This window comes from Myotis brandtii, unplaced genomic scaffold (assembly GCF_000412655.1).
Source record: "Myotis brandtii unplaced genomic scaffold, ASM41265v1 scaffold1077, whole genome shotgun sequence".
Lineage (NCBI taxonomy): Eukaryota > Metazoa > Chordata > Mammalia > Chiroptera > Vespertilionidae > Myotis > Myotis brandtii.
In genome coordinates, this window is record NW_005353666.1 from 1882158 (window position 1) to 1901368 (window position 19211).

Below are 19211 nucleotides of genomic sequence, written 5' to 3' on the forward strand. Positions count from 1 at the left end.
CCTCAGCTGGTGAGTAAATAAAACCCCGGCCATCCGGTAGCTTTTTCAGCTGATACCGGCTAGAAGTGGCCTTGGGGTGTCATTTAATCTTCTTCCAGTAAATACACCCCAAATAGTCCCTCGTTGCTAATCCGTCCAGTTGGTAAGAGAGATATCCAAATGGAGGTTGTATATCTCATTCAACATTAGGCAAACCTGGGCACAGCGCGGGGAGGGACCGCGGAGTGCCCCACGCTTGGGAAGCTGAGCTCCCGCAGTGCGCGGGCCCTGCGGTGGTGCCCTGGTGCTTCAGGAACTAAGTGGGCCGCCATCTAGACCTCTGCCAGGGACGGGTGCTGGCTATCTTCCCAGCTGTGGCTTCCAGAGAACCCCATTATCTGCTTATGCAGCTGAGCAAGGCTAACCTGTGAGATTAGGATCGGATCAGCACCAGGAAGCGAGCTGCTCCGGAGCCCAGCCGTGAGAAACACGGAGCATCTTTCTCACCAACACCCCCTTCATCGCAGAGCCCCGTGGTGTCCTTAATCTGCAGAGGGAGCGAGATGGTGCTACTTCTGCGATTGTGACAAACCCCGAAATAACCTTTGAAAATGGGATGGCATATGCCTTTAAAAGCCACCGAGACAGTCCCTAAAAATGGCTTACCGAGCAGCGGAGTCACATTGTGGGGAATTGCTCTTTAATGCATTCGCGAGTCTATTCCTATGGCACTTAAGCCGGCCTGAGTCGTAAATATAAAATGGTAATTTCCCTCCTGAGCGGCTCTGCGGCTCCCACAGGCCCTCCTCCCCCAGGAGGGACCAGCGCCGCGCCTTCTGCTGCCCCATAACTGCTCACGAGGAGTTACAATTGCAATTAAGCCGCGGCTCCGGGCCCTGCCTGTTTCCAGCTGCTGAGCATCAGTGGGGTGTTTGCAGTGCAGGAGTGTCAGGCTGCAGAATGGGGCGGCTGAACTCCCTTTCCAGCCCCCCCCCCCCGGCCTCCCCAGCTCCGTCCTGGGGGGGGATGCTGACCACAGGGCCTCCGCGTCCCTCCGGCTCCTTTAAACAACAAAATCGCCATTAAAGCGAAACACGCTTTGCAACATGGAGTCACACACGGAGAGAGCTCAGCCCCGATGACAGATGAGTCCGAGGAAGACAACTGTGAAGGGGGTTGAAACAGGAAGACAGACGGGCGGCCTGAGAGCGTGGGCCGCAGCCCCTGCGCTGCCGGCCATTCTCAGAGGCCCTCGAGCGGTTACCCAGAGCCAACCTGCTCTCGCTGCTCGGTTTCCTTTCGGTGAAACGGGAAGAAGGCGTCGGCATTCTGCATTTTCCCAGCAGCTTGAAGGTGTCTCATTAGCCTGGTGCCTGCACACGGTGAGGCGGGGGGACATGCGATCAGACGCTGGTGTTATATTAAAGGTGAGAACATTGCCCCCGTCTACCTATTTATGAGGGGTAATTACTGTGCACAATAAACTCTTATTTCCTTCCCCGATTTTTGTTCGGGGCACCCTCCAAGCAAGTGATTCTGTTTCCGGAGAGGATGAATAAGGCTGAAAAAAATGCCCACTTCTCTACAAAAAAACAAACCAACAAAAAAACCATCATACGGTTCCTTGAACCCAGGGAGAGCCGAGGTAGCAGAGCCACCAGGAAATCCGGGGGCTGCAGGGTCTCCCAGGACACGGGGAACCCATGGGCCCCCAGCTCCGCACAGGGGGCCTGAGCAGTTGCCATGCAGGTGGGCAACGAGAATCAGCTGAAAACGTTAAATGCCACGCGGGGTGTTCTCGGCCGTGTGGGCTGCTGTGCAAAGTAGCAGGGACTCAAGGATTTATGAGCTACACACTTACTTGTTCCCACTTCTCCTGGTTGGAGTGGAATGCCGAGTCAGGGCGGCAGCAGCACGGAGCTCCGCTGAGAGCCGCTGGGTGGCCCTCTGGGTGCGGGCTGGGCTCCCTTTCAGAAGGGCGCTGATTCCCCTCCCCAGGGCTCCACCCACACCACCCGCTTCCTCCCCCAGACCCTCCTCCCCATACCATTCCATTGGCGGTGAGGGTTGCAGTGTCTGAAGGGGAGGTGCGGGGCACAGTGGTCAGTCCATGACCATGGCCGTGAGCCGGTGAGACTGTAGACGCCCTGGGAGTGTCAGACAGGGTTGGCCGCTCTGGAAGTCTCCCTGGATCTCAGCCAGGTTTCCCCAGGAGGCTCCCCAGGAGGGTTGGGAGCTGGAGGAAGACGAGGCAGGGAGGGCAGGCCAGGAGGAGGGGAGGGCTGGGCCTCCCAGTGCCGGGCCTCCTGGTCGCCTCTGGCTCTGAGCTGTGGTTTCCAGAGCACATGCTGGGGGCCTCCCGGGCGCTCTGGGCACTGGCCTGTTCGTGTGTCAACGCCGCTGGGAGCTGCCACTTCCCTCGTCCCGCCTCCGTGAGCACAGCCCGCAGCCTCTCCCGGGGGCGAGGGCAGCGCATGCGAGTACCTCCCCCTCCGATTTCTCACCACATCCCACCCGCCCGATTTCTCCGGAAAGTGGCACCTGGAGTAAAAGTAACGGCCATCGAAAACGAGGGAATGATGGTCATTACTTTCCAGTAAGAGCCTCACGCCCACAAATACAAAAACGTTCACAAAAATGACAGAATATTTTCAACTGACTGGTTACCAAGTGAGTGCGGGGAGTCAGCAGGGCACCCCCACTCCAGCAAGGAGCCCCTGAAAGACAGTGACCCTGGGGCAAAGCCTCTCGCAGGCACAGCGGGACCTTTAAGTTAGCGGCCATTTAATGCAAGCTGACGTGGAACATTTGTTTACAGCTGTAATGTACAAATTATATATATATTTTTTTTTTACAAAAATGAGCCATGCTTCTTTAGAGGAAACAGAAACGTGGTTGGGGAACGTGGCGTGAAGAGATCAGTATTCTATCCAGCGCCCTCCGCGGCCGCTGCCCTGTAGCGGAGCAGCCACTTTCCATCCTCACGTATTTCCACTTCCAGGCTTAATTAATTGGGAGCAAGTATCACACACAAACGAGCAGGGCTTTCCTCCCTCCACAGTGTTTACTCATCTCAGTCGGTAAGCTTTTACTTAAAGCACCTAACAACAGTGAGATGGGATTACAACGCATTACATGCAACACACTTAACCAGCTTCATTGCTAGCTGTTCTGATAGCTGTCAATGTCCAGCAGGATGAGGACACTCAGGTATGTGATGACGGCGGCCAGTCACGGCATCTCCCTCCCCCACCCCTCAGCACAGGCACGCTGTCCTGCCTCGGTGGAGGGTGGAGGGGCTGGTTGCTAACGGAAATGGCCTGTCACTTCGAGGCTATGGCGCTTGGTGGCCAGTTTACCCTCCTAAGAGTTGCCTTTTTTTTTTCCTGACATGGAGAAGCAACGTTGGAGATGAAGGTTTAGGAGTGAGGACCTATGGGACAGTTCCCGTCTCCCCACAATGTTCCTGCAGCATAAGCAAAGCAAAGAGACTTTGTCGTTTTGAAGACACTAACATGTTCGCTGTCTGTGACTGCAGCACCGTCTATTTAACTGATCTATTCCAACTGGTGCAAACATCACTCTTTACATGTGTTCACTTCCCTAAACATCTCCTTAGAATAAGTACTTGAAAATGAACACGAAATCGGAGGATACATTTATTTAAATGTCCATACATGCTGTCAAATTACCTCTTTAAAAGTATGCACAAAAACAGATTATGTTCAGTTATGGGTATGAGAAGGTCCCCACAAAAAAGATTAAAAAATAAACACATCGTTCCCAGAAGTACTATTTTAAGAACGAAGGGAACCGTTGTGGCGGCGGCTGTGTGGGGTGATGTAACCCAACAGGCCAGCGCCACTCGGGTTGTAATTTCATGGAAGAGACAGGGCTCCTGGTCCTAATGGACTATCTCGTGTTGGGAAAATTTCATAAATTACTTTGAACAAGAGCCATTTTCCATCGATGGAAGGTGCTCCAGGGGGAGTAGTCGAAATAGAAAGGTGAGCAAATGGCATGTGAACAGCTCACAGATGACACCTGACTTCTTTTTCCAAAAGTCCCATCACACTCCCCTCCTCCTTTGTCTGCAGATGCCACTGAGGGGGACCTTGTTTGTGGGAGATGATCTTCGCCACCCCATCACCTGAGGACCACTGAGGATTTTCTTGTGAATAAAAAATGTCTGTAGTTATTATTATCTATAAACTTTTAAACAATTTTAAGTAAAAGCATACATTTTGTTTCTAAGATTGGAAAGAAAATATTAAGGAGATGTATTCATTATACTTACATCATTAAATAGGTAATATTCACTTTTTTCTCATTGATAGGTGTGCATATATCATATATGTTACTGTTGCGGAAGTTAATCCATTCTTTAGACAATATAGTTGTAATTGAAAAATGTTTCCTAAAACATAAATGCTTATAAGTGTCCCTATTTCTTTCCTAAAGTTTTATATTATTTTATACCATAGGTGTGACAATATTGTTTTCCATCATTATTATCCATTTTTTATATACCTAGCTTCCAGGAACATCGCCAACCAGGGGCGGATTTTGCCCTAGACACTGCTGAGTCACAAGCCGCCCTGTCCCTATACTCTCATCCACCCACAGGGGGCGCTTGGGATGCTTCGTCTGCCTTGGAGGGGGGTGCAATGGGGGTTAGGGGCTCAGGCTCTGGGATACAGGCTGCACATCCCACAGACCTGACTGTGGGCCCTTGAGAAGCCAGGACATCCCCATGTGGCCCAATTCTGACCATTCAGACTTCAGGAGGGTCTCAGGGGGCCTCTAGCCAAGGTCTCCCCTGAGGAGATATATTGCTTTCCTGCACGTCTGTTCGCAGTGCCGCCTGGAACTCACAGCACAAGCACAAGCGTGAATCCAGTGCGCGAAGGGCCCTATCGCTGGAAGACAGAAAGGGGCTGAGTCCTTGACCTCGAGATGGAGCCTTTGCAGCCGCTCGGACCTGCTGAGCCCAGGGTTTCACAAATACCTCCATCTATCAACGGCAAGAGCCCGGCATCCTTCAGAGGCCTGGAGAAGAGGCACGTGACCCGGTAGCTCCTCGGGGACGCCGGTTGTTTTGTGACGGACAAAATAAGAACCCGAGCTTGCACCGTACAGAAACAGGAACTAGACCCGAATTAAAGAGTTAAATGTACCAGTAAAAATACAAAACCGTGAAAGTGCATTTTGTAACATCAACACACTGAGAAACCGATAAAAGAAAAGCTTGAAAAATGAAACTACATAAAAACTAAAGTTCTACACCATTTTATTAAAAACGCATCTTTACTGTTGAAAGTATCATAGATGTCCCCATTTTCCCCCCACTGACTCCCTCCCCCCTGCTCCCGCCCTGCCCCAGGCCTTCACCACGCTAGAACAATAGAATGGAAAAGCAAATATAAATTGTCAAAAATTATAACAACATAATAGATGTCTGTTTATGTAAATATAATTTTAATAGGGAAAGAGCAAGGCACAAACCTATAATACAAAAGAAATATTACAATTACTGAAAATATGGGAAAATATTTAACCCTATCAATAATTTCAAAAAGCAGAGAATAAAATTCTGTTTTATCATTGACCAAAATGTTAATGATAATCTCAAGCATATGGAAGGCATGTAGTTTCATGAGCAGATGGTGGATGGTATGACTTAATATAGTTCCTCTGGGGCGATTAATAATATTTACCAAAAGCTTTAACATTACTGATAAAAGATTATCTTAACATTTATCCTAAGGAAACATTAAGGACCTGTGCAAATATTTTGCTGCACCTAAATGCACCATAATTTTATTAAACATTTGTATAAAATGCAAAAAGAAAACATTCCAATGATGTGGGATTGTTCAAATAGTTTTAAGCAGTGGATTTATAAATAGATTTGAGAGAGAGATAACAAGGTTGGGAAAGTTTTCACAGGTTGTGAGTTTTTTGCAGAGAGGAGAATCCCGTTTCTTAAAAAATAACGAATGTATTATGTTATATAAGCAGAGCACCTCTCAAACATTAAGATGAGGTAAATCCCAGACAAACATGGGAAGGAGGAGAGGCCGGGTGTCCATGTGTAACTGAGCCACAGTGTGTAACTTCCTTCCCAATGCCACGCTACCCACACTTCCAAAATAATGTCCTTTTTTGGTTGGTTTTGAGCTCGACTGATGATTGCAACGGGAAGTTTTTCTTTTATTAGACGCCTATTCTGAGAAGTAGAATAAGTTTTCCTAAAGCAATGGCGCCAAAAATGTTAGAAAGAGGAGTTTCCCCCTGGCCCAGATGTTTGCAAATCTCCGATTCCTGTGCCTAATTCCTGTGCTCACCTTCCAGCTCACCACCTAGTTCCCGCTCTGGGCAGGATTACATGCAGAGCGGTTATTGGATTCTTGACCTCACATTTTTATGCCGTGACTCTACAACGTAAATAAAATATAGGATCCCTGTGTTAACAGATCTTACTAACCGATACACTAGAATATACAGGGTGTCCCCCAAAATGTACACTTTAAGAGCTGAGAGCTCAATTTTGAAAATGAAATGTATTTCAATAAACATACTTTATAATTCATCAATGTGTGTATACATTTCTGGGGATACGCTGTGTTTATATTGTTCATGGTGAAATGAGAAGATCTTCAAGCATTTTCCCCCAACAAGACCAGTGCCTCTTGACCAGACCTTTCCTATGGAAGCGCCGAGGACATGAGGATCAGCACGGGTCCTGGGGCCGCACCGGCGGGTGCTCTGTTTGACAGCGTGGTCCTGCTGGCTTCCTGCTCTGCTCTGTGACCTTGGACACGTTTCGAAGCCAATCCTTTCAGGCCCTGGTCATGCCCAGTGCCCGTTACCTGGGGTGGATGCTTATTTTGTTTCAAACACACGAACACGCCCTCACTGTGTGGAGGCATTGTTTGGGACGCTCTGCAAATACTATCTCAGTGACTGCTCAGGACAACTCTATGATGCAGTCACTTTGTCATGCCCATTTTACAGATGAGGACAGAAAGGTGAGTGAGGGGCCACAGGCACACACCTGGGGGGGATCCTTGTTGCTGGGACATATGGGCTAGAGCGACCCAGGCCACAGGGGAGAGGGGGTTTAGGGGAGGCTTCCCCGAGGAACTGTCCTTTACTCCAGATGGAGCTCTCCAGGGGGAGGGGCCTTGAGCAGCTGTAGGCACACAGCAGGGTTATCACTAGGAAAGGAAGTCTTCTCTTCTGAGACACCCTGCGTTCTTTGTTCTATCCCTTTTTTATGACTATCTTTTTATCTTCTCTCTCTCTCTCTCTCTCTTTCTCTCTCTCTCTCTCCCCTCTCTCCATATCTAACTATTTCTCATCTCTCTCCATACACTAGTATATACATTCAGCTTCCTTCCAATCATATCCATTTTCATGTCCCAGAGGCACTTTAAACTCGGATGTTAAATTGCAATCATTCCCAGGACCAGGGACCTGCCTCCGAACCCTCCCCTCATCTCAGTGACACTCAGTGTGCAGCACCAACATCTACTGGGCTCCCCAGGCGGAAAGCGAGGGGAGCACCCTTCACTCTTGCCCATGCCTCCCCCCTCCATCCAATCACCCCACAGGCCCTCTTGATTCCGCTCCTGAAATCCCCTCAAGCCACTGCGTTGACCCAGCTGGAGAGTGGCAGTCTAGCTGTTGCAGACCGTGATAGAAGAGGGTCAGGCTGGGGCTGATTGGCCTGACGCCCTGCTGTGAGCGGTGGTGGCGGCCTAGGGGGCTTCTCTCTGCACTGTTCCCCACGCACAGATCGCAATCCAGGCTGTGGGACTGCCTGTCCAACCGGAAGTTTTCATTAATTCAAGTGTCGGTCTTCACTGAAGGACGTGAGATGCTCACCCCACCGGTGAACCAGTTGTAATCATTTTTTTGGATGTGATCTCAGGGGGTGTTTTCTTTAGCGTTGGCCTCTATAGGTAGATATTTCTTGGAACGATATCTATACTAATAAAAGGGTAATATGCAAATGGTCGGGACACCCTCATGTGTAACAACTGATCAGCAGGCTGCGTGCGCAGCAGGCATGGGTTGGTGGGGACTTTCAGTGTCGGGGACTTGCGTCACGCCATCACAATGCATCACCAGGAGGTCTGGCGCCCGGCGGAGGCCTCCATGTGACTCTGCTGGGGGTCCGGAAGCCTCCACGTGGCCCAGCCCGGGGGCAGGGCCCGGCGGAGGCCTCCGTGCAGCCCAGAGGTGTGGCCTGGCAGAGGCCTCCACTCAGCGAGGCCTAGGGGTCCCTTGGCTCTGAGTGGCGAGATCTGGGGGTCCTGTGGCTCCACATGGCATGGAGGCGGGACCCCCAGCTCCGGCCTACCTCTTTGGGGCAATCCATCGAGGAGCCCCTCACTGTGATGGCACAGACCAGGCTGGGGGACCCCTCCCCCCCAAGTGCATGAATTTTGTGCACCAGGCCACTGGTTGTATTTATAACCAATTATCTCAAGGGCAGCTCCGGCCTAGCTCTCTTGTTCTTGCTCACCTTTGTTGCTACTGGGGTTGGAGAGAAATGTGCCTTCCTCTCTGTCAGGGTCTTTGCTCAGAAGGCACTGGCCGCCTGGAGGTGACTTAGAGGGCACTGTGCTGTTGCTCCTGCCTCTGAGCCCCAGAGGGCAGCAAATCAATTTTCCGAGGCTCCTGCTGGTTTGATTTGCTGGATGTATGCGTGATGCTTCTTGTGTTTCTGAATCTTACCTGACAGGTTCCGCCGCCCCGGGATCCTACAGGGGGATGCTCTAGGGGGGATGTGAGCCAGGCTGCCTGGCCTCTGCAGAAGGCTCTGCTGCGGTGGCCCTGCTCTGCTTTCCACAGCCTCCAGGGAGCCCCCAGGGAGACACGATCAGACTGCTTAGTGCTGAGTCCCTGTCCCACTGCCCTGAGCTGACACCTGCCATGTAGTGATGACAAGAAGCCTGGGCTTAATGGCACACATTCCCAAAAGACAACACTACCCTCCTCTCCAGTCTGCATTGCGTCATCCCCAGTCCCGCTGCCAGGGTCCTTCCAGATCAGAGAGTAACACTATGGGGCCTCCTACAGATTCTGTCAGCGCCCTCATCCCAACACTCTCCCTGACCAACCGCTGCACCTGGCCTTCATTTGCCTCCAAAATTTACCTCCCTTCCCTTTCTCCAGTCCAGCCCTGCTGCTCTTAAGACCTTGGCTGTTAAAAATTGAAATCGACAGATGTGTTGTATTTTAAATTCATACCCGAGTGCCTAAGGGGGGCGCTTCCTGCAAGCCCTGTCCACGCCCCCCACCCCCACCCCCAGCCCCAGCAGCTCTCCCGGGGCCTCTGTTCAGGTGCTCTCCTCTGCGCCTGGGTTTCATGACAAGACCCCTGGTTTCGGGGGAGCCCTGACAGTCCAGTGTCAAGGCCATTGCCCAGGAGAGCGTCCTCCTGAGCTGCGTCAGCCATGTGGACAGACCCCGCGGCCAGTGCTGAGGAAGCATGACTGATGGCCCCTCCCTCTGACTCCCCAGCCCGGGTTCTCTCAGCAACGCCAGGAGGTGAGTGCGAGTCCCGGCTGCCTGGCTGAGGCCCTGACCTTCAAAGGGGCATCGGAGGAAGGTGCCAGGCGCTGATGGGTACGAGGGGCTCTGGGTGAAAGGGGTCACTCAGGCCCTCAGTGAAGAGTTCTGTGTCCCCTCCAAGGGACCTTCCCATTGCCTCACTTTATAATAACCGTTTCATTAACAGACAACGCAAAACAAAACATTAAATCACATTAAAGAGGCCTCCTCCCTCCTGTGCGGGAGCCGGCAGGTGAAATACTTGCTTCTCCCCGAGTATTTCCCATCTGAACCGGCCTTATTTATTCACTGTTCCCGGCGACCTCGCTCTCCCCTCTGCCGACACGTGTCTGAGTTAGTTCCATGTATGAATCACTGGCAGGTTTAGCAGGCACGTGGCCTGTGGAATATCAACGCAGAAGCTCGTGCATGTGGCGGGGCCCTGACTGCAGCCTGCTCTTCCCGGCCAGCAGGGAGGGTGCACCGCAGGCTCAGAACCTCCGCTCTGCAATCAGGGACGTCAGTCTGAAGCCATTGAAGCTCCATGGAAACAGCAGCGTGTGTAATATTCCGTCAGGGGCGACATGGAGTTGCTGGTGTGGCCCACCGACAGCGTGGCAGCTGGATTCTGACAACGATTCATTCTGTAAAGACCACCAGAGGACCAGGCATTCTGTTGGGACTTAAAGGAGAATTTATCCAGATGTGGAGCTGCAGGGGCCTAAATGGACTAACTCTGACCTGAAGGGATAGAACCAAGTTGCACATGTTCAAAAATTTGGTATAATTTTCTTTTCTCTTGTTTTACGCAAAAGTTTGTTGCTATTTTTTGTTTGTTTGTGACTTTACCTTTTGTCTGCGTCCCACTTATATCCGGTTTGCTTTAAAATCCAAGTCAGACACTTGGGCTCTTGAAAAAGATGGTATTTGGAGTAACGATGCAAGAAATTCTAGAATCCAGCGTGGGCAGGGAGGAGTCCCTGTGGTTGAATTGGTTGCTTGTAATTGGCTAAGAAGCATCTACTACATGTCTCCTTCTCTAGATGGGACTGATCTGAGCCCAAACATCCACTGGGTCTAGCCTGGCCCGTGTGGCTTGGTGGTTCTTCAGTTCTTGTGCTCTCCAGTTCTCCCAGACCAACATTCCATTCCTTCTCATCCAGACTTCAACATCCTCGCACTATCCTCATTCTCAGCTACTGACCTCACTAGTACTTCCTCATTCATAGAGGAAAAAAATTGGAGAAATAAGATGAATTGCACAATCTTCCAATACATCTACCGACCCTTGCCTCTCTGTCCTGCTTTCCCTTCCTTTGCTGGGATTGAACTGTCTGTGTCCCAGCTACAGTCCAATTCCCCAGTTGTGCTTTAGGTCCCACACCCTCTCACTCAAGGTCAGCGCTTTATCGATACCGTCCTCCTCTTCTACACGGTCAGTTTTCCTATGTTCACGGATGTTTTCTATCAGTGTTCAAATTATTTTTCTCAAATTACAAGAAAAAAAGCAAATTCTTACTTGAGCCCAATACCTCAATAAGTTTTGAATTTCTTTCTCTTTAGAGTTAAAATCCCCGGAAGGGGTGTGTATATGTGCTACTTCTGGTTCTATAACTCCCAAAGTCCTCGAACCCTCTTCCATCAAGCTTTTGCTTGTAAAACAATCTCTTCTCTACCATATATCCGAATAGCACCCACATTTCTGTTTTCAACCTGAATTTTTCTACAGAACTTCGGGCTTGTGGATCCATCTGCCTATTCAACATTTCCATTTGAAATATGAGTACTATTTTCAAATTTAGCCAAAATGTATGACATCCCCTTTCTCACATCTGCTGTATGGATGATGACGATGGAATGAGAAGGAAATGTGGGCGACTAGTTCATCAGGTGGGAAGACAATGCTTTGCCTTCCTCCATGCCGCGCCCTCACTTTGTCCCCACCAGTCCCTTTCTGGGCTGCGCAGTCCCTGCCTGGGCCTCTGTAATGGCACTTGGCACATCATTATGTTTAGTTATCGGTGTTCTGTCTCTACATTCATTGTGGAAGAGCAGGGCCAGGCTCATCTTTGAAGTGCACATCCAAGCACATGCCAGACACATAGTAGCATCTCCAAGTGTGGCCAATGGGTGCAAGAGTCAACATCGTTAGCATTCACACACACACACACACACACACACACACAATGTGGCCTCTTGGAAACATGCCACATGCCTTCAACCAGGCGACCACATGACGGTTCTTTTAGAAAGTCCTTGCCATAACATCTTAGACAGCTCGCTAAATCCTTCTGGGACTACCTTCCATCAGCAATAACATGAGCCCTACATCAGAGGACTCCAATGAGTTAGCATGGATGTCATTTCTCTGTGAATGATAAAACAGTTTAAAATTTCATGCTTATAATCTAATATCCCAGAACAAGAGGGAATCAATTTAGTGTCCGGTGATGGATGCCTCCTTTTCTATAAAAGCATCTCTAGCCTCTTAATCAATCACACTCACCACCATCCAACTATAAGTTGATGACAATCAAATCTACAGCAGATCTCCCTTCCCGAGTTTTCTCTTTAGTTCAGAAGTAGACATGGACTTTCATCACTAACTGGAGCTGTGAAAGCCAGCGTGGCTGAAATGCAGCCCGTTACACCTGTCGTGTCAATGCCCTACTGATCAAATGCGTACTGTGCGACCACTGTGACCCAGGCAATCTGCTCTGGGCAGCAGAGGTCCTAGCAGAGGAGTGTCACACCATCTGTGCTTCAGAAGGACCACCAAGTTGATTTGTGGAGGTTGGATTTAAGGGCCAAGTTAAAGGCATGAAGATCAATTCCTTGTCTCCTATGCTAATCAAAGGAAGGGATGACAATCCACGTAGTTAAGGAATTCCTAATATGGACTTAGTGTAGTTAAATGCACCTGGGAAACCAAGAACATAAAACATACAGATTTACTATTGCCCAGTTATGTAGGTGAGAAAAAGGGGGGAATTGAAAATCACTTCCAAGATACTAGCTTGGATTTCTGATGACCAGTGATACCAGCTTTGACAGAAAATGCAGGAGGAGAAGGTACTGGTCCAGAGGGAAGACCATTAGTGTAATATATGACTAAGCACTTTTGGCAGGATAACTTGAGGCATGCCCGGAGCATGTGCAAGAATCCCCTGATGTTAGGACTGTGGATAAATGATAGGGCTTTTGCTGGACAATGTGAATCAGCAAATCCTTAGTTTTGATGAGTGTGGTGGGTATTTCTCTCTAAGTCATCACATGGGAACCCCCAAGGGTGAGAGAATAACACTGGAGAAGTGACCTTATCCTCTTGAGTGATGCGTTAAAATATGTTTAGTGCCCAGTGCCCGATTTTCATCTTCCTAGTTAGTGAAGAAACTTAGCATTAACACTCCCAAAGGGCCTTCTCGACAACGCTGGTGAGCACTAAAGTAACTGTCCTCCATGAAGCATTGCAAGGAGAACCATCACAGCACATCAGCGTGGAAAGTGTGTCATATATCGATTTCTGAGCTACTACTGGCTCTTCATTAACACCCATTGTAGATCCTTAGACTTCCTGCCACTTTCCCAGGAAATGTACTTCAGAGAGGAGCTATGACAGATCTGATGTGACAAGCACTGTTTTGCAATTACTGTGTTTCTCTGACACTAACATCCCCTAATTCAGGCTCACGACATTCTCGTGCATGAAGGACTATTCGGGATTATATTTCAGATGGGAACACCAGGCGGATGAGTGAGTGGCAATCAAAGTAAGAGTATTGGCTGTGCAGCCAGCAGACTTCAGTCCAAAGCTAGGCTCCAGCAAGGTACCTCATGTCTTTCAGCCCCAATTTAATAACTAATAAAATAAGACCATCAATAGAACAGAAATATTTTAAAAATTAAATAACTATTATTGTTAATTAGTACTTAGTAAATGGTATCTAACAAATTCTGGTCACCTTCCCTTCACACTGCTTATAGTACACTTCCTGATGTCACTTCAAAATGACTGAAAAACAAAAATAGATAAAATAGGAAACTTCTTCTGACAATAACAGAGCAAAGTAAATACATACAACTATTAATAATAAAAAGCGTGGAACACACACATACTGTATGTATACATTTTGTTCTCATTATTTATTCTAGGTAGGTTCCAGAAAGTTGGCATGGCACTTAAACAGTTAATACTGAACTGCTCCTCTGAGTAAGCATTAGTTGACTTCAAAACTCTGGCCATAATATTTTTGTAAAAAGAGCAATACATAATCTTATTTTATGTATGTGTCTGTGTAAATACAACTTATTGAATGTATATTGTTGATTCATTAACACTGAACTCATGTACCTTCCTCTCCTTCTCCCTTCCATGTCATTTATCTTGATTAGAGTTGCCCGTGCGTGCACTCTGTGTGGTCTGGTAGTCTCCTCAATGGCCTGACTCTGTAATTGAGTTCTGGCTGTCAAGACTGTGTGGCATAGGCCAAAGGACAGACACGATCATAAGTGAAGCATAATTAAGAGTCCAGAAACAGATCCGCATATTAGGTACTTGACTTATAACAACTATAATTCCACAGGGAAAGGGTGTCATTTTAAATAAATGATGCAGGGCCAATAGGCTACTCATATGGAAAAAGAAAAATTGATACATTCCTCACACTGGATGCAAACACAAAGTCCTAGATGGATTGTTAACCCATGGTTGAACGTTAACCAACTAAAGGGCTTTTAGTAGCAACTCAGAATCGTATCTTTGTGGTCTTAGGTCATCATATGTCTCAGGGAGAAAATCTACCTCTGAGAAAAGAGTTGCTAAATTGGGCTAAATTAAAATTAAGAATTTCTGTTCATCGAATGGCATCTACCACTGTCCAAATGAGAATGCTACATACGAACTGGAAGGCATTGGTAGCACACAAAAGGAATGCCATCTTCTAGAACACAGAGGAGTTCCTACAAATCAACAGAAAGGACTGAGAATACAATAGAAAAATGAATTCAGATAATTAAACACTTTTCAAAATAGAATATGCAAATGACCAATGCACATGAGAAAAAATGCGCAACCTCACCAGTTATCAGAACAAAACAAATACATAATTGCCACACATTATTAAAATTTTAAAAAGACTGCCAGCAATACTAATGTTGGGAAGGATGTGGAGCGTGTAGAATAATGTTCTCCTGTTGGTAGGAATCACCCTGGAAAGCCATTTTTCAGAATCTAAGCTGAATATTTTAGTATCATATAACTTCAGCATTCATGCGTTTAGGTATATACTAAATAGAAATAACTATATATGCGCAGCAATGAGAAAATGAGCACAGTAACACTAGTCATGACCAGCTAGAGAGGCCCAAATGCCCATCAACTAGAATAGTGAGTAATAAATGGACTGTCCATGCAGTATCACAGCACACCACACAACAGTATAGATGAGCATAGTATCCTATATAATAAAGAGGTAATTTGCAAATTGACTGTCACGCCCTCACACAAGATGGCCGCCCCATGTGGTCAAAAGATGGCTGCCACAAGATGGCTGGCAGGGGAGGGCAGTTAGGGGCAACCAGGCTGGCAGGGGAGGGCAGCTGAGGGCGATCAGGCCGGCTGGGGAGCAGTTAGGTGTCGATCAGGCTGGAAGGGGAGTGGTTAGGGGATGATCAGGCTGGCAGGCAGAAGCAGTTAGGGGCAATCAGGCAGGCGAGTGGTTAGGAGCCAGCAGGCTCCGATTGTGAGAGGGATGTCCGACTGCCGGTTTAGGCCTGTGGGATTGGGCCTAAACTGGCAGTTGGACATCCCCCGAGGGGTCCCAGATTAGAGAGGGTGCAGGCTGATCTGAGGGACAACCCCCCAGTGCACGAATTTTATGCACCAGGCCTTTAGTCATGATATACAGCCATAGACAATACCTGTAATGCTGAACATAATGCCCGACACCTACAATCGTCAGGGCTCAGTCCACTTGCAGACTCTCGTCCCCCTTAAGCATGGACTGCGCATGAGCAGAACCCCTGGGCGGGTCCCATGGGTGTGAGGGCGGGGCTAGGATATCGGACCTTAGAGTAGGCTTGACTAGGAAACAAAAGGTTTAAGTTCCTTTCAGGAAATTGTAGAAAACTGTCTAGAACAGGGGTGGGCAAACTTTTTGACTCGAGGGCCACAATGGGTTCTTAAACTGGACCGGAGGGCCGGAACAAAAGCATGGATGGAGTGTTTGTGTGAACTAATATAAATTCAAAGTAAACATCATTACATAAAAGGGTACGGTCTTTTTTTTTTTAGTTTTATTCATTTCAAACGGGCCGGATCCGTAGTTTGCCCACGGCTGGTCTAGAATCTTAACAAATAAAACAGGTTCTTGTTGAAAGTATTTCTGCAGACTATCCTGTGACTGTTTGTAACATGTTTTTATTAATTCCTCTCAATTTAAAATAGACATTTGCATTATTGTGAGAGATTCGCTACTGAATCTGGGCTTGCAGGGCTGTCCCCACAGGGCTGGCCACGTCCTCGCAGCCATTGGGGTGTCGGTAAGGAAAGCTCGACTTGCTGGCCACACTCACACTTACTTCTCTCAGGTCAGTTTCACGGCATTCCCTTCCAAAAAATAAAAATGCCTCAAAATGCTCTTGTGAAGCCGTCTTCCTATTGCATTTGCAATATTCACTGCTTTCGATGGCTATTGAAAGTTTGAGTTTAAAAAGAAAATTAAAAGCATTAATTTTTAAAGCATGAAACTGCATAAGAATGAAAATCAATAAAATTCAAGTCACAAATTCTTACAGTGCTTCTGCCACCTCCCCCCACCCCTGGTGGATACTGGGCCCCCCTTCTGGGCCGGTGACTCTCGCTTTCCTGGAGAAATAATTCATGCAGAGTTAGACCCTTCGCCACCAGCTCCTGCTCTGTAATAAATAACACTTACAGCTAAAAAGGAGCCTAGGTTTTCCTTGAGTGGAAAATCAGGAAGGTCTGGGTTTTGACATCTACACACAGGGTGCAGGTTGGGGGGACAGCGGCGTGAGGAAGGGCTGGTGGAAAGGAAGCTCTGAGCGCCTGTTAGGGGCAGTGTGATAGCGACGCCCATCGCCTCAAAGCTTCCCCATGTTCCTGCTCCCTTCCATCTGGCTGAGCTGTAAACGCTGAAAGGAAAAGGTCCGTGCAGTTCCAGAGTCAGAACCCGAGGAAGTGTCACCATTGAGACAATGTCCTGAGGGGGGACAAGAAGTAAGAAGTGGCCCGTGCACAGTCGCCTGCCCTGACCGCAGGCCTGGGGGGAGGGGGCCACCCTGCCCTCGCCAGCCCCCAGCCCCTGCAGCCCGTGGGCCTGCTCTCCATCCCTCCGCAGATTAGAGTCCGTTATGTTTCATTGTTTGAAGAGAACACATAACGACAGAGTGCGATAGGTCAGACCAGGCTGGTTCCCCAGCCTGCAATGCAGTCATGCCTGGGATTCTGCCTATTTGCATCATTTGGTTAAAATGCTGTTCAAGTTAAATGGCAACATGGGGCTGCTTATCTCTTTTTAAAAAATGTCTTTCTGAGAAGGTGTGTGGAAGCCCTAAGCTTTAAAGTAAAAAACAGAGGACATTTCCTCAGGTTTGGGAAGCATATTACAGCCATGCCCACCCAAGCTCGGGCATGCCCGGTGGGTGTTGCTCAGTGGGTCGAAGCTCCGTCCTGTGCACTGAAAAGCTGCCGGTCGGATTCCCCATCAGGGCACATGCCGGGGGCTGCAGGCTCCACCCCGGGCAGGGGGCGCACAGGAGGGGGGAGGGCGGGGCGTGCAGGAGGCAGCTGACCAATGATTCTCTCTCATCACTGATGTTTCTCTCTCTCCTTTCCTCTCTGAAATCAATAAAAATATATATATTTTTAAAAACTGAGCTGTGGGCTGTTACCCCCATTGCATAAACATAGCCTGTCCTGGGGACTCGGTGATAATAACACACACACACACACCCCGCCCCCTGTGCTGGGATCTGGGTCCGGGGGCGCACACCCCACAGGCAATCAGGGTGGATGCTGGGACCCTGGCTCGGGGCGCTGGTGGCAGTTCCCATCAATCAAGCGTAATTACTTACCACCGTCATTCGTTCTTGTGCAACAGCGAACGCATTCCAAGGGGGGGTGGGTGACAGTTTCTGTGTAAACAGGAGGCCAGAGCGCCTGCGTGCTGCCTGCCCTTGTGCTGGGGCCATGGAGTCAGGCCTGTGACTCCGGTGAGTGTTTTCCCCGCTTCGCTGTTGATGGGCTGGCGGGCTGGGACCCAGGCCGCTGAGACGGGGCGGGAGGCGGGCCCTCCAGGGCCTGGCAGCATGACCAGGGGCTGCTGGAGCTGTGCCCTGGGGCCCTGGGAGAGCAGGAGGCGGAGGACTGTAGGGACCAAGCCCCAGTGGGCACCGTTCCCAGGGCGGAGGTCCCCGGTGGCTGCGAGAGAGGACGTGGAAGGAGGTCAGGGGGGAAACGGCCTCTGGGCCGAACCCCAGACTCGCACCTTCACTGACATTGTGACGGGTCTACTGGCCGAGCTGTTTGCAGAGCACGAGGTTCCTCTGGACACGGGCAGCGCGGCCTACAGACACGTTAATAAAGAGCATTTTTATGGAGACCTGGCATCTATCGTCGTTACAGCCTCCATGAGCCGGTGCTCCAATCTGCACAGAGCAGTCCCACCGTCACCGGCACAGCCGAGCGCAGAGCCGTCCGAGGACACGGGGGGAGGCCTACCACTGCTCTTCCCGACCTAACGCTGCAGCCACGGGGACACCTGGGTGTGAAGCAGCTGAAATTCACTCACTGAGCTGGGACTGAGCTGAGCTCTTAAAATGTCACGGTCTGTCTCGTCATTGAATATTTTATACCAACTCTTCCTAATTAGAGATATGCTTTAATTTATGTAAAAAATCGCTTGCCTAGAAATGATCAAAATAATTAGAAGCAAAATCCTGCTAATTTTTATTTACTGCCACATAAATATAATATTTAAGGTGAAAATATGAAATTGTTTTCCTTGGAGTCAGCTCATGTTGTCTGGGTGCCCGTGAAGAATTTAAAAGCATTTTATGGCTGTTAATGGAACTTGGTAAAAAGTGTTGATTAAAGTTGAGCATGGGAAATTCTTTATGTATCACACATCTCCATAACATATGATGAAACGCATTTTGTATTAATTTATTATGGAAAAGGTAGTCAAAATTAATCAAACATTATAAAGTGAGTTTCCTTAATCTATGCAGTGGTACGATTTTGTTTTATGTGGCATTTTTCATGCAAATGGTATAAATAGCCTCAGAGAGTTAAACAAAGCCATAGACCAGAATGACAAAGCGTCGGAGGGAGAAATATGAACGAGGAGAAGAAAGTGAGGAAAGATCCATTATCAAATGAGTGCGGGACGGCCGCGAGTGTTATTTAAAGTCTTGCAGGAACGCATCGCTGTTTCCAGGAAGACATTTACATGAGCTCCGAGGACATTTCCCGGGCAGCAGCGCCCGAGCCATCCATCACCTGCTGAGAATAACGGGATGCCGCCGAGGGCAGCGCTCCCGGTCACACTGGAGAGCAGGCCAACCCGGGAGGAGAGAGGAGCCACCAGGTGTTTTTTTCCTGGAAACAAATCCCAGGACCTGTGCTCCCGCTCAGAGACACGACCTCC

The 19211-nt window shown here is 48.9% G+C and overlaps 1 long non-coding RNA gene across 2 annotated transcripts; it reads left to right on the plus strand.

Annotated features, from left to right (window-relative positions):
• Window positions 1-6733: 6733 nt before the first annotated feature.
• On the plus strand, window positions 6734-18787 carry LOC106726686. Of its 2 annotated transcripts, XR_001362756.1 has the most exons (4): window positions 6734-7010; window positions 11273-11433; window positions 13696-13753; window positions 18188-18787. It is a non-coding gene; the product is annotated as an uncharacterized LOC106726686 (long non-coding RNA). The 2 variants fall into 2 exon arrangements; XR_001362755.1 differs by lacking the exons at window positions 11273-11433; window positions 13696-13753.
• Window positions 18788-19211: the final 424 nt, after the last annotated feature.